Source organism: Ixodes scapularis, unplaced genomic scaffold (genome assembly GCF_016920785.2).
Source record: "Ixodes scapularis isolate PalLabHiFi unplaced genomic scaffold, ASM1692078v2 PGA_scaffold24__2_contigs__length_7659602, whole genome shotgun sequence".
NCBI lineage: Eukaryota > Metazoa > Arthropoda > Arachnida > Ixodida > Ixodidae > Ixodes > Ixodes scapularis.
In genome coordinates this window covers 4,377,766-4,391,514 of record NW_024609851.1, presented here as the reverse complement: position 1 = coordinate 4,391,514, position 13,749 = coordinate 4,377,766, and the positions used below count along the sequence as shown (strand labels likewise).

Here is a 13,749-nt window from a genome sequence, read left to right as displayed (position 1 = left end):
GGGGTTGTTCGAATTCACTCGCCTTCCCTTTGGTTTGTCCAACTCTCCCGCCAGCTTTCAACGCCTAATGGACGTTGTCCTCGGTGACGCGAAGTACGAGTTTGCGATGGCGTACATGGATGACGTAGTGGTCTTTTCACGAACATTCGAGGAGCATCTCGTGCACCTTCAGATCATACTCGAACGAATGCGTCAAGCCGGCCTTACGATTCATCCAGATGAAGTCCAGTTGGCATCGCCTGTAATCAACCTTCTCTGATTTGTTGTGGATAACGGAACGCTGCGGCCGAATGAAGATAAGCTGCGCGCAATAACGGAGTACCCACCCCCTTATGACGTCAAAAGCCTACAGAGATATCTCGGGATGATTGCGTTTTATAGAGATTTTATTCCGCAATGCGCTGAGATAACTGAACCATAGAGTAATCTACACAAGGTAAAGAGCGGACACCGCCGTAGGCCCCAGCATCCCGTAAACAACTTGCGCGCCAAACGGTCGATGAGAAAAGCTTACTCTTGATTCCGGTTCCGGTGGTTTCAGTTTCGGTTTCGTTTCCGGCGCTTTTTTTGCCGAGCGTGCTGTCGCGCGGCTTCCCTTACTTGATGGCACAAATGCTTCTGATTAGAGGCTTCACACCACGAAAGAGCAAAATTTAATGTCTTTACTGATGTGAAATATTAAGATATCTATTCTTGTCATACTGCTTCCGTTTGTTTACGTGTTTACGAAGTATTTTCAGGCAACAACAAAAAGTGCTTCAGAATGATTTATTTTGAGGTCAATCATAAACAGACTTGGACAATTCAGAATCGGGAAGTATTCTTCATGAGGGCACACACATTCATATCAAGAAGAAACGTTACAAGAGTCCCACATTTACCAACACTCCAAACCAGAACTTTCCAGTGATGCTAAACGGTTTGATTGAATTAATCATTGGTTGTCAGAATGCTGAGCAGTTTCAGTAATGTGGACATGTGGCCATAGCTATCATTAACAAGTACTGTAAGCAACTTTATTGTTGCGAGCTCGACATTTAGCGATGTGCCAGTTTCGGGAATATTTCGCGGGCACAAACTTTCACCACAGTGAGTGACATTGCATGTATTCATGTCCGTAGGGCAACTTGTTCACGTTACCAATTTCTTGTGAACTTGATCAAATCGCGATATTTGCGAAAATTAGGTCTACGTGAAGATTAGGTCGTTTACGCTATTAGAGCACAGCCTAGACTGCACATAATTCAAAGAAGCAGATTCAATGTCAATATACACTACACTATTTAGTAGTCTAACACTTCTCGTAGGCTAACAAAAAGGACCTCATACAGATCCAGGGAATATTCAACATTCCCATGCATATTCAACACAATGTGTGTGCAGCAGAAAATATAGAAATTCTAGTACAGGGCCTGTGGGAAATTACAGCACGAACAGGCAGCTAAGGTCAAACCACCTAACAGTGTTAGGTAATAAAAATATACAAAAAATCTATTACCAAAGTAATCATACAACATTTGGTCAATATACAAGGCACATTGATTAAAACATTAACATATCGGACATGTTCGGCATATACTCCACGCACGCACCCATCAAAGATCACTTTGCTACAAGACGTCCTCATCCCGTATATAAAAAGCTATGTCCTGCATTATAAAGTTGCAAAAAAGCCAGAAATATAATCGGCATGCAAACTGCACAACCCAATTAATAATCGTTCTTTCATAGGCGCCTGAAACACCATACCCTACTAAGCGTTGAACTTGTCGAGTTGAGCGCCAGCAACAGAAGAATGAAACCGAACTTTTTCCAAGTTTCGATTAATAAAGCGCACATGCCAGCAAAACCGCACCCTGCAAAACATCTTCAAAAACCTCCGCTGACACTCCTCGGAGCATAAATGCAAAGAACCAATACGCGACAGATGGTGATACAAAACATCACAGACATTGCGCAGGTGTGCTACGCTTTCTATAACACACATAAAGTGCGATTCCAGGCTCTAAATGTAAGTGAAAGTAGCCTCCGACGGCACAGTTAAGTTGCCGAACACCTTTCCTGGAACATGAAAGGCTTTAAGCATCGTAAACTATTGGTGGGGCCAGTTCAAGTTGTCAGACTCTTCCCTCAGTGACCCAGAACAGAGACAACCCTGTGAACTTTTTTCCAGGAACAGCTTGATTAGAAATCCTGCAACATAATAGGTAGCAGAGTCGTCTATTATGTTAGAGTCTTTACTTGATGCAAGTTCCGACATATCGTCCAATGGAGGGAAGTCGTCCACGGGGGCACATTCCACGGCATCAGCGATTGAGGTTGTCTCTAGTGAAAACGGGGACATCTCCTGAAGGAGGTTAGTGTTGTCATCTTCAACATTTCCCTTTTCCGAGAGTTTTAGGAGCTTCCTAATCCCAATGTGCCTCAGTCCACAAGTAAACGGATACACATTAGGATTGGTGTTGCAGCCGTGTTGTTGTCTCATCTGCCCAAAGATATTTTCGAGGGCATCTTGCTGCAGTCGCCGTGTCAAAAGAAAGCTGAAGTTATATTTCTTAGAAATATCCTCCCAGAGCATGAGGACGGCCCTGATAGTAACCTGCCACCCAGTGACTGTTTGTGGCTGCCGTCTACCCTCAAACTTCCAGGCTGCCACCCATGGAAGTTGGTTGCAAAGGAAATCAACGATTTCAGTGTCGCCCTTTCTAATCGCATAGCGTAACTTTTGTTCAGATTTTTTTGGTCTCGAGCTGTTAAGGCAGTCAAAAAGTTTGTCTATGCGGTCACAAAAGTATGCCGTGGACATGGCCGCCTCAGGGAGCTGTCTGGCATACACAAGAGCCAAAAGTGCAACGCATACTGATGAACTGAGGACCTGAGTCGCACGTTTCACCTTCATGTTACTGAAAGGTTTCTGGTAAATATGCCGGTCTGTCAGTTTCGGGGCTAATCGTAGTCGCATGTCGTGCGTGGAGTGGTAAGGTTGCACAATGTAGTTCCAGTCTACAGTTTCACTCTCGATGTGAAGCTTGTGGGCTTGCAGGTTGTTACGGGTGGTCTTTATCAGGTGCGGGACATCAAAAATAAAATAGACACTTTCATTTCTTACTTTGAAGAATGGCTGCTCAACAGACACTCCAAGTTGATGCGCCAAACTTACGTTGGAGGCACCCTGGTCACAGACCACTGCTTTGATAGTAATGCCAATGTCCTTCCGCTGCTCAGTCAATGACATAAGCAGGTTACAAGTTACAGAGGATGGTGTTGACGTATGCCCAATATTGTATGCTACAGGTTGCACCCACCTCCTAGAAACTCCAGAGAGGAGAAAAACCTGGGCTCTGTCAGCAATACTGGGAGTTCGCTCAACACCATCATCTGCAAATCCGAGGACAACATCCTGCGCCACATCGTATGACAAGTTCTTTTTCAATATCATCTCGTCAAACACTAAAGTACAAATGCGGTCGCGTTCATTCCATGACTTTGTTTCTGACGCAATCGATGACATTATGCCTGGAATGATACCTGGCGTCATTTTGACAATGGCGAGCCACCTTCGTAGTGAACGCCGAGATGGTAGCGTGAACACTGAAGACATAAATCGGTATGTCCGCGGTCCATGAAAATTCAGATGGAGCGCAAATTTCTTCAGCCACAGTGGAAATCGCTTCCCCTTGCCCTTCGACCTATTCTTTATATGCGATGATATGAGGTGAAAAACCTCTTCAGAAACATGAGGCCGCATTATTTCCAGAGCTTGAGAAGCTGTCTGAGGCGTCTTCAGCGGCTGTTTCCGCAGTCTGGCTATCGTCTTTCTGTAGCTGGAAATTCTCGCCTGGAGTCGCTTGATAACGTCCTCGGGCCTTTTCGTGAGCTTGCGGCAAACAGGTGCAGGATGGTTTGGACCAGCTATAAAAATGGCAACAAGTCAGTGAGATTAAAAACAGTTTCAATAAGTGCGATACGATTTAACCAGTACAAGCACCACTAACCAGTAGCATACCAGGTGGAGTGAAGCCTGAATTTTCTTCTTGTGCATTTACCATTTAAGCACTGTCAAAGCCAGTGAAACTTTTGACCACCAATTACGTTATTCTTTTACTAGTCACGTAAAATGTTCTGTACTAAATGTCTTCACGTAAAATCCTTGATAACCTTGCAAGTTCAAAAGGCTGAAATAGCATGAAAAACTCAAAACAGCCATGAAAAATTCTCTTGAAACCTCGGCTTGATATGTGTGTTCCATTTTCCCACACCTCCCCAGTCATTAGTAATACAAATGGTTAGATCGGTATGCCACACACACGAAGCAAAGACTATAGCTTATAAAGGGACCTAGAATTCTTTAAACTGATCCTTCTGGGACATATTGTATTTTCTACTGGCTATAGAGGTTCACACAAATATGTTTCAAAAAGTGGCGAACGCAAAACGGGACACTTACAGTGTTGACCTGGACCACAGTGGCCAGCGAAAAGACCAGAAGAGCTGGTTGCCTGACTTGGGTCTGGAAGAGTGCGCATATTAGGCACAGGCTGATGCTTTAAAATAACTCTATATTACCGAGTACTGCAGAGTGCACTACTGCGGAGCTGCATGGGACTGGTGAATTCTGCAGTCTGTCGGGCTCTGCCTGGTCTGGAAAGGTTTCATTATTAGACACAGAAGTGCACCATGACGAGATAACCTCTTACCCAGCACAGCACGGCTCGCTGCGACGGAGCTGCACTGGAGTGAAGGGCCAGACGAGCTGGTTGTCCGAGTGCGACCTGGAAGAGTGCGCATATCAGGCGCAGGCTGATGCTTTAAAATAACTCTATATTACCGAGTACTGCAGAGTGCATTACTGCGGAGCTGCATGGGACTGGTGAATTCTGCAGTCTGTCGGGCTCTGCCTGGTCTGGAAAGGTTTCATTATTAGACACAGAAGTGCACCATGACGAGATAACCTCTTACCGAGCACAGCACGGCTCGCTGCGACGGAGCTGCACTGGAGTGAAGGGCCAGACGAGCTGGTTGCCTGAGTGGGACCTGGAAGAGTCCGCATATTAGGCACAGGCTGATGTTTTAAAATAACTCTATATTACCGAGTACTGCAGAGTGCATTACTGCGGAGCTGCATGGGACTGGTGAATTCTGCAGTCTTTCGGGCTCTGCCTGGTCTGGAAAGGTTTCATTATTAGACACAGAAGTGCACCATGACGAGATAACCTCTTACCAAGCACAGCACGGCTCGCTGCGACGGAGCTGCACTGGAGTGAAGGGCCAGATGAGCTGGTTGCCTGAGTGGGACCTGGAAGAATGGGCTTATTAGCCTACATAGAGAAGTTACTTATACCTTTGTGTATATGAGGGAAACACATTATTACAATCACCTATTGCAGATGCCCAGTTTATGGGAGGACGAACAATAGGCACAGCTGATCGCACTAGGGTTGTTTGCCCTGGGTCCATAAAATCTTTTGCAGTGAAGTGATCACTGCAGACGCGATAGGTGGCATAGAGTTGCGAAGCAGACTTTCCAAGAAGGTCGTACCTCTTGGCATAGTCGAGCCAAGCCTTTGACCTGGAATATATATTATTTTCCAATGTGTTAAATGTACACTTTAGAACAAAATGTTAGATGCCAATCTGCAACCCTCTCTTCGACATTTTGGCTCCGCTTGCAAGCGATGGGGACATATTTTTATTTGGAGGTTTGCTTCGGTTGTCTCAACGCACACAGACAAATTTGGGCTCCTGCTCCAGAGTAGTGCAAAAGTAGCTCAACTAAGAAATCATGGTTTTTGCGCGAGAGGACGAACACAAGGAAGTACAACAAGCACAAGCGCGCTTGTGCTTGTTGTCCACCCTTGTGTTTATCCTTTCGCACAAAAAACATGATTTCTAACGTTCACCAACTCGCTCAACAACAGGTCATTTTATAGCTAATTAGCAGCAGGTGCACATTCACATTCCTTTAGGAAAAGACAGTATCAGTAGAGAGCAACCTTCACCCCACTATAAAGCAGCCCTTTTATAACTCAAATTTAGAGCCACATTAAAAAAACACGAACATTCACTCCACCATGAAGCAGCACATTTATAACCCCAATTTAGAGCCACATTAGAAACGATACATTCAAGCTATGTATGAGACAAATCAAGGGCTGCTTCTTTTCCTTAACAATTTTGTCTTATAAGATTAATTTGTCAGTTTTTATCTTCAAAGACAAAGTGGTAAGTCAGTACTAAAATTAGAATAACTGACCTGAGATCGCTTAGCCCAAATCCCCACAATACAGTCAAGGCATCCAGTCAACTTTAGCGCTTGATTTAAAAGCGCATTCTAGTAAATAATTATATTGTGAAGAAAAATAAATTATTGGGATTTTTTTATATGCTCAAATATGCAAATGGTTCCAAGGAACTATTGACAAGAAGGAGCTCACGCCAACCTACCTTGCGTCACGTGGGATTCGGAAAAATTTTGTGCCGGGTTTCTTGTGCGTTTTACCATTGTTTTCGCACCATGCGACAGAGCAGTAGCTACCGTAGTAGCAACCGGAGGGCATCTGAGAAAGAAAAAATATAAGATATAAACACAAATATTCGTAGCTCTTAGTACGATGCGCAGCCCATGTAACAATAATAACACACACGGGAAAAGCCGGCTGCTGTCTGAGGTTTATTTCGCAGCGTCTGTTGGACCTCTGAGCATGCAAATAACGGGTAAAACCAACGGACACGATACAGTTCGCTTTTTTCTCTTGCCCTTGTATGCGCACGCTGTGTTTTGCTCGCGACCAAGCAATAACAAAGAAATGAGAAAACGTCTTACCTTCTGAAGAAACCTGTTAGGCGCAGACAATATCCACGTTGTGCTCATATTCTGCTCGCTGTGCTCACATGTGCTCAACACAAAACGCGTTGACAGATGTCAGGCACCATGCGGTCACGCCGTCCACCCACGCACGCGTCCGTCCGTCCGTCCCGCTTTAGCCACTCCAGCCGCTTTCCCAGAGCAACTGCAGGAACCGGAACTGGCCCGTACATCATGTGACCTTCTTAACGTAGTAAACAAAAACTAGTTCACCCTTTATGATACTTGCAACAATTTTAAATATAATAAAATTAAAACTTGAGTATTTATTTATAACAAACCTCACGAAATATTTTCATTCTTCGGCACACTAGCACCACTTAGCGGTCGGTGAGAAAACTAAACGCTCGGCCGCGAAACGGCTCGAGTGGCCACTCTTTCCCTTGTGTAGATTACTCTATGACTGAACCTCTGAACCGCTTGCTCCGCAAAAAAACGAAATGGTGCTGGGGGCAAGAGCAGCAAACCGCGTTCGCGTGTCTTTCAAGGGCTGTGACTGAAAACGCGTGCTTAAACCTGCCCGACTTGAATCGTCCGTTCGTCTTGCAGACCGACGCAAGCGATTACGGATTAGGAGCAGTCCTTCTGCAGGAACATGACAGCGTTCTTCGTCCCGTAGCTTTCGCCAGTCATACGCTAACCGGAGCGGAGCGAAACTACTCAACAACCGAAAAAGAGTGCCTGGCAATTATTTTTGCGCTTAAGAAGTTTGACATGTACCTTGACGGCGCTTCGTTTAGCATTCAAACTGACCACATGGCTCTCTCGTGGCTCAAAGGGCTTCAAAACCCTGCAGGACGACTCGCTCGATGGACCCTTTCGCTCCAGCGCTACAAATACACAATCGAGTACAAGCGTGGAGTGGCTAACCACGTTGCAGATGCGTTGTCCCGTGCTCCACTTCTCGGGCAGGAAATGCAGGTGGATCCCGACTTGGTGGCACTGGCCAATGCGGCGCCCATCACACCAGAGTCGCGGTGGGGAACCCTGGTGAGCAGAGAGGAGCTCCGAGCGGCCCAGCTGTCCGATGGACTTTGTCAGAAGGTGATGCACCAGCTGGCAGAAGAAAACTCTGCCGACGCTGGGAATCCCAGAGACTTGGACTCATACCTGCTCAGCAGCGACGGCATCCTGCTGCGATACATCCCCCAGGCGGACGATGGGTCCAGCGGCCCGCCATTCCGGTCTGTAATACCACGTAAACTGCGTAAGTCATTTATAAGATATATGCATGATCCCGCCTTGGCAGGCCACAGCAGTGGGAGCAAAACTTACGAAAAGTTGTCCCAAATTGCAACGTGGCCAGGTATGAGGCAGGATGTGATGAGGTACGCTCGTAGCTGCCCGGTTTGTCAGAAGGCAAAACCCCGAGGTGGTCAACCACCAGGTTTAATGCAGTCGGTCGAAAGCAAGTACCCCTGGGAGTGTGTTGCCTGCGACGTTGTCGGTCCCTTTCCCCGTAGTCCACGCGGCAATCTGTATTTGCTAGTAGTGACCGACCATTTCACAAAATGGGTCGAAATGTTTCCTTTGCGCAAACTACACTCTAAGAAAATCTGGGACTGTCTTCTCGAGACGTTCGCGCACTTTGGCTTTGCCGCAACGCTTATTACAGACAACGCTTCTTATTTTGTTAGCAAGGTGTTCGTGGATGCGTGTAAGGCGCTAGGCATACGGCACAAACGGACTTCGCCATACCATCCACAGGCGAATATCACGGAAACAGTGAACCGTAACCTGAAGCAGATGCTTGTATCGCATACAGAACGACACAAAGACTGGGACGCGAAATTAGCAGAAATGGCATTCGCTACCCGCACAACAATCAACCGGTCCACGGGTTTTACTCCGGCCCAACTTAACTTTGGAAAAGAGCTCGTGTTTCCCCTGGGAAACTGCCTCCTTTGCACAGATCCTGCGAGCATGCAGCGCACAACCACGCAGTTCGCAGAAGATCTCCGGAAGCGTTTCACGGAGAACCTGCGTGAAGCTCGAGAGAGCCTCGACGTCTCGAGACTGCAGCAGGCAAACCAGTACAACAAGGGGAGGCGAAATCTGCAGTTCAAGGTAGGAGATCTGGTACTGAGGCGAACTCATCCGCTGAGTGATGCTGCTAGAGGCTTCACGGCCTCTTTAGCAAAGAGGTGGGATGGCCCCTACCGTGTTAGTAGCAAGCTCTCCAACCTGTCTTATGAGCTGGTGTATTGTGAATCTGGTGAAGTGTGCGGGTCTATTCATGTCGCCGACCTAAAAGCTTTCTATGAACCCGAGGAGGTAGATGTGTCGCAGGTTCCAGATGACGACTATCCGGACCACCTCTCGGAAGATTCCACACCGTCTCTACCGCGGTACAACTTGAGACGGCGGTGAAGACGACCGGGAGTAGCACGAGTTCTAAGTGTATTATCTTCATGCCCTCTTCGGTGTTTTTGGGGGGGGGGGAGAAGAGAAATGGTCCGCGCTCCCGCATGCACAGTGGGACAGGCATCTTTCGTGTGCGCGGCTACTTTTTCCTACCACGCCATGGCCTCATGTTGTTTTTAATTTCTAGTTCCTCGTGCCAGACAGCGGCGACGCAGCTCCCATCATCAGACCACCCCCCATGGCTGCATCGGTACTGTCCGGAAGTACTGACGTCGGACCCGTGCTCGCTCATCTGAGAAGACCCTTGCTGACCCAGAAGGAAGGCCCCCCCGAAGACCATCAAAGACCTCCTCTGTTTTCGTTTTTGGAAGGGGGGAGATGTGTGGGCAACCTGGCGATTCCAAGCGTTGGCCCAGGCTGCCCCTCCGACAATCATAAGTGGTCATCTTGACCACGAGGGGGCCAAGGGCAACCGGCCACGCGAGCGGCGCTCCGCCGCTGATAAAAGGCCGTCGCAGCGGATGCGCGGGGGCTGTTGGGATCGCGGCGCAGGCGATAGCGGTCATTAAATGTTTACGTGTTGTTGAACCGGTGTGCTGTGTCATTCTCCGAGACGGGTAGCAGCAAGGGAAATCCCACAAGTTTGAATTAGTGAGAGTTTACGGTACGTCACATTCAAATTAATATCTTAACTTCGTGGTCTTAATGTCAACTGGAACCGACTAGTGGAACTAAGTCAAACTAGTATTAAAAAGAAGCTGAAGCACTTTTTTAAGAAATCTGAGGTAAGAGCTGACTTCCATAGCATTTTGTCCCATGCACTCAGTGATCGCACTAAACTTGGGCGAAAGTCAACGTGAGCTGCATTTATTTTTAAAAATATGTGCAGTGATCCCAACAGGGCATGCAGTGAGCCTTTCCTCCACCTGTAATCTGACCAAAGCGTCATGACGTCATTGTTGGCATCCCAAGTCAGCCGATTGGTGAACAAGGGTTATCGGACACTGCCAATGACGTCACTTTTGCTAGTTTTTTTTTTTTTTTTCACCGTTCTCGCGCTGTGCTTTGTTCGCTGTGCCGCAACATGCAAGGCTACGCTGAAATTTTAATGAATGATTACGACGTTCCTACTAACAAGATTAAAACAAAACTTAGGACACCATTTTTAAGGTGTCGACATTATAACTTTTTTAGAGCGCAGCTCTTAGGGGCCCGTTTCCGGCTTGAGCGGCGTCGGCGTCGCCGTCGCCGTCGGCGTCGCCGTCGGTGTAACCGCGCGGTGCATCATGGGAAATGTCCCATAATGCACCGCGCGAGCCCCCACCGGGGTCACGTGACCTCGTGGGGGTCACGTGACCCCCCGAAGTCACGTGACTCCCTGAGGTCACGTGACCCCCTCCTCGAGGTCACGTGACCCCCGCCGATGTCGCGTGACCCCCCGATAACGTCATCGTCACTGATGACGTCACCGGCATCCACATCGGCATCGTCATCATCACTGATGACGTCACTGGCATCCACATCGTCATCGTCATCATCACTGATGACGTCACCGGCATCCACATCGTCATCGTCATCATCACTGATGACGTCACCGGCATCCGCATTGTCATCGTCATCATCACTGATGACGTCACCGGCATCCACATCGTCATCGTCATCATCACTGATGACGTCACCGGCATCCACATCGTCATCGTCATCATCACTGATGACGTCACCGGCATCCGCATCGTCATCGTCATCATCACTGATGACGTCACCGGCATTCACATCGTCATCGTCATCATCGCTGATGACGTCACCGGCATCCACATATTCATCGTCATCATCACTGATGACGTCACCGGCATCCACATCGTCATTGTCATCATCACTGATGGCGTCACCGGCATCCACATCGTCATCATCACTGATGACGTCACCGGCATCCGCATCGTCATCGTCATCATCACTGATGTTACCGACATCCGCATTGTCATCGTCATCATCACTGATGACATCATCAGTGACGTCACTGATGTCGTCACCGGCATCCGCATCGTCATCGTCATCATCACTGATGACGTCATCAGCGACGTCACTGATGACGTCACCGACATTCGCATCGTCATCGTCATCATCACTGGTTATGTCATCAGTGACGTCACTAATGACGTCATCGGTACCCGCATCGGCATCGTCACTGATGACGTCATCAGTGACGTCAGTGATGACATCATCGGCATTGGGGGTCGCGTGACCCCCAAGGTCACGTGACCCCCCTGGTTAGTTTAACCCCTCCCCAGTGCCCTTCCCTCCTCCTCCTCAAGAGCTGCGCTCTAATTCGGCGTTACAGGGAGTTGTAAGCGGCTTTCATTTTTTTTTTGTAATTCAAGGACTTTTTAGTTTTTCTTTAAACATGGTGCCTATAAAGTACTTCATTAAAGTGAAATACTCTATACCTTTTCTTCTCCAGAGCCGTAGTAAAACAAGATTTCCCACACTAATGTTAAATTAGAACAATGAGAGCAAAGTTGTTTCATTAAGAGGTGCTCACCTGATATGCACCTGTGGAATCAGGCATCGACTAGCAATGACTTATTCCTCTCAGAACTAAAGAGCTGGCTCTGTAAAACGAAAGTAAGGTTCACCTTCATGCACATATTTTGTACAGTTCGAAGAGACTAAAGATATTGTTAAAAATTAGCAAGCCTTCTGATGTGCAAACTTTACTGTTCAAGGCTGTTAGGAGCAGTTTACGGCACTAGTGCCCAATCAAAGCAATTAGAGAAAAGTTATTTCTTTAAGTAAAAACATTATCTAAAATTCGAAGTGACTTTTACCTTCAAACTGCTTTAACGCATGAAGTGCAGCATTTAATAGGTAGTTTTTTTTTATTTTTGTTCATTTCACCTTAACCTGAATGTGTGTATTGGCCACATCACGTCAGGTCATGCGACATCAATTTTTCTGCCAAATTAAGTGGGGAAGCTGAAATGGTGCATAGGTCACGTGACATAAATTGTTCTGCTAAATTTAGTGGGAACCTTACTTTGTCTGTACGACACATGACGTCAGATCACGCAATATAAAGTTTTCTGCCAAATTTGGTGGGGAAACTGAATTAATGTATAGGTCCCGTGACATCAATTTTTCCGCTAAATTTAGCGGAGAACCTGAATTTGTCTGTAGGTCACAGACGTCAGATGGTGTGAAATCAACTTTCACGCCAAATTTAGAAGGGGAACTGAATTGGTGCATAGGTCAGATGACATCAATTTTTCTGCCAAATTTAGTGGGAAAGTGAATTGCTGCATAGGTCACGTTACGTCTATATTTTTCCGCTAAATTTATCAGAGAGCTTGAAATTGTCTGTAGGTCCCGTGACATCAATTTTTCTGCTAAATTTAGAGGGGAAACTGCACTTGTGTAGAGGTCACGCAACAACGATTCCCCCACTAAATTTAGTGGCAAAGTGCACTGACGGACAACATTTTCGGAGTGGAGGGTAACGTTAAAAAGCACCTCATGTTTTTTCTTTTTTTTCAAAAAAAAAGCTGCTCACCTGATGTGCATCTCTGGAAACAGGCTTTGACTAGCAATGAATTATTGCCCCAGGACTGAAGTGCTGCTTTAGTAAGGCTGTCTGCACAAACAATCCAAGTGTAAGAACACAAGCCCCAAACTTTTCTTGCCATCCTACTCCCCCTACTTTTCTCTGCATTTAATTTATTTCGTCGCTTGGCAAATCCTAAAAATTTCGAAGTGCTTATCCTACGTATTTCTGTTAGAGCCCAGCTCATGTTGCAGAAACTTGGTTGAGTGGGTAATCGGAGCATTCATTGTTCATCGATACACTTTTTCTTTCACCCGATCTTGTTCTTGAAAGCAGAAACTCCTCTTCCTTGACCACGGTCATTAAGCAATTTTTACAAATCATACACAGGAGGTTGGCATTTCCAACACAAACTCATGTCTTTACTCTGAGCATGGAATAAAGGTATTTTTGCAATCCGCAATGTTTTTTCTACGGAAAGTTTGTGTTATACCAAGGCTCGTACTATTCCGCTGTCAAAGGAACAGGCATTGTTTATAAAAACTTCCTTTCATCACATTGTTTCGGAGAACGATTGTTCTTTTTAATTTGGATCAATTGATCTTATTAGGATAATTGTCAAATAAAGGCAGATTCACGCGATGGGTTGAATCGGAATTTTCATCCGCGGACTGTTTGTCACGTTACCATCATGTCGGCTATTCCTCCGATTTGCACCTCGTCAGCGGACGCCACGACTGTAAGGGCAAAGTGCCCTTTCATGCCCAGATTTTTAGCGGGTGAGTAACAGTAAAAGCGTTTACGGTAGAGTACCAACAGCACAGGAATATTTTTGTTTTCGAATGAGCCAAACAAAGATAGTGCACCACTGTATTTTTATTCATTCGCTGTTTCATTTTGTCAAACCATCCTTATTTTTCACCCGTGAAAGAGGTTGTAAGAACTTTGCCTAGCTGACAAGCCGCATGTTCTGGTGCTCCTC

The 13,749-nt window shown here is 46.5% G+C and overlaps 1 long non-coding RNA gene across 2 annotated transcripts; it reads right to left on the bottom strand.

Annotated features, from left to right (window-relative positions):
* Positions 1 to 3,774: 3,774 nt before the first annotated feature.
* LOC121836306 lies at positions 3,775 to 5,114 on the bottom strand. 2 transcript variants are annotated; one of them, XR_006077870.1, is made up of 3 exons: positions 5,091 to 5,114; positions 4,448 to 4,510; positions 3,775 to 3,912 (listed from the first exon to the last, which is right to left on the bottom strand). It is a non-coding gene; the product is annotated as an uncharacterized LOC121836306 (long non-coding RNA). The 2 variants fall into 2 exon arrangements; XR_006077871.1 differs by lacking the exon at positions 5,091 to 5,114 and adding an exon at positions 4,567 to 4,692.
* Positions 5,115 to 13,749: the final 8,635 nt, after the last annotated feature.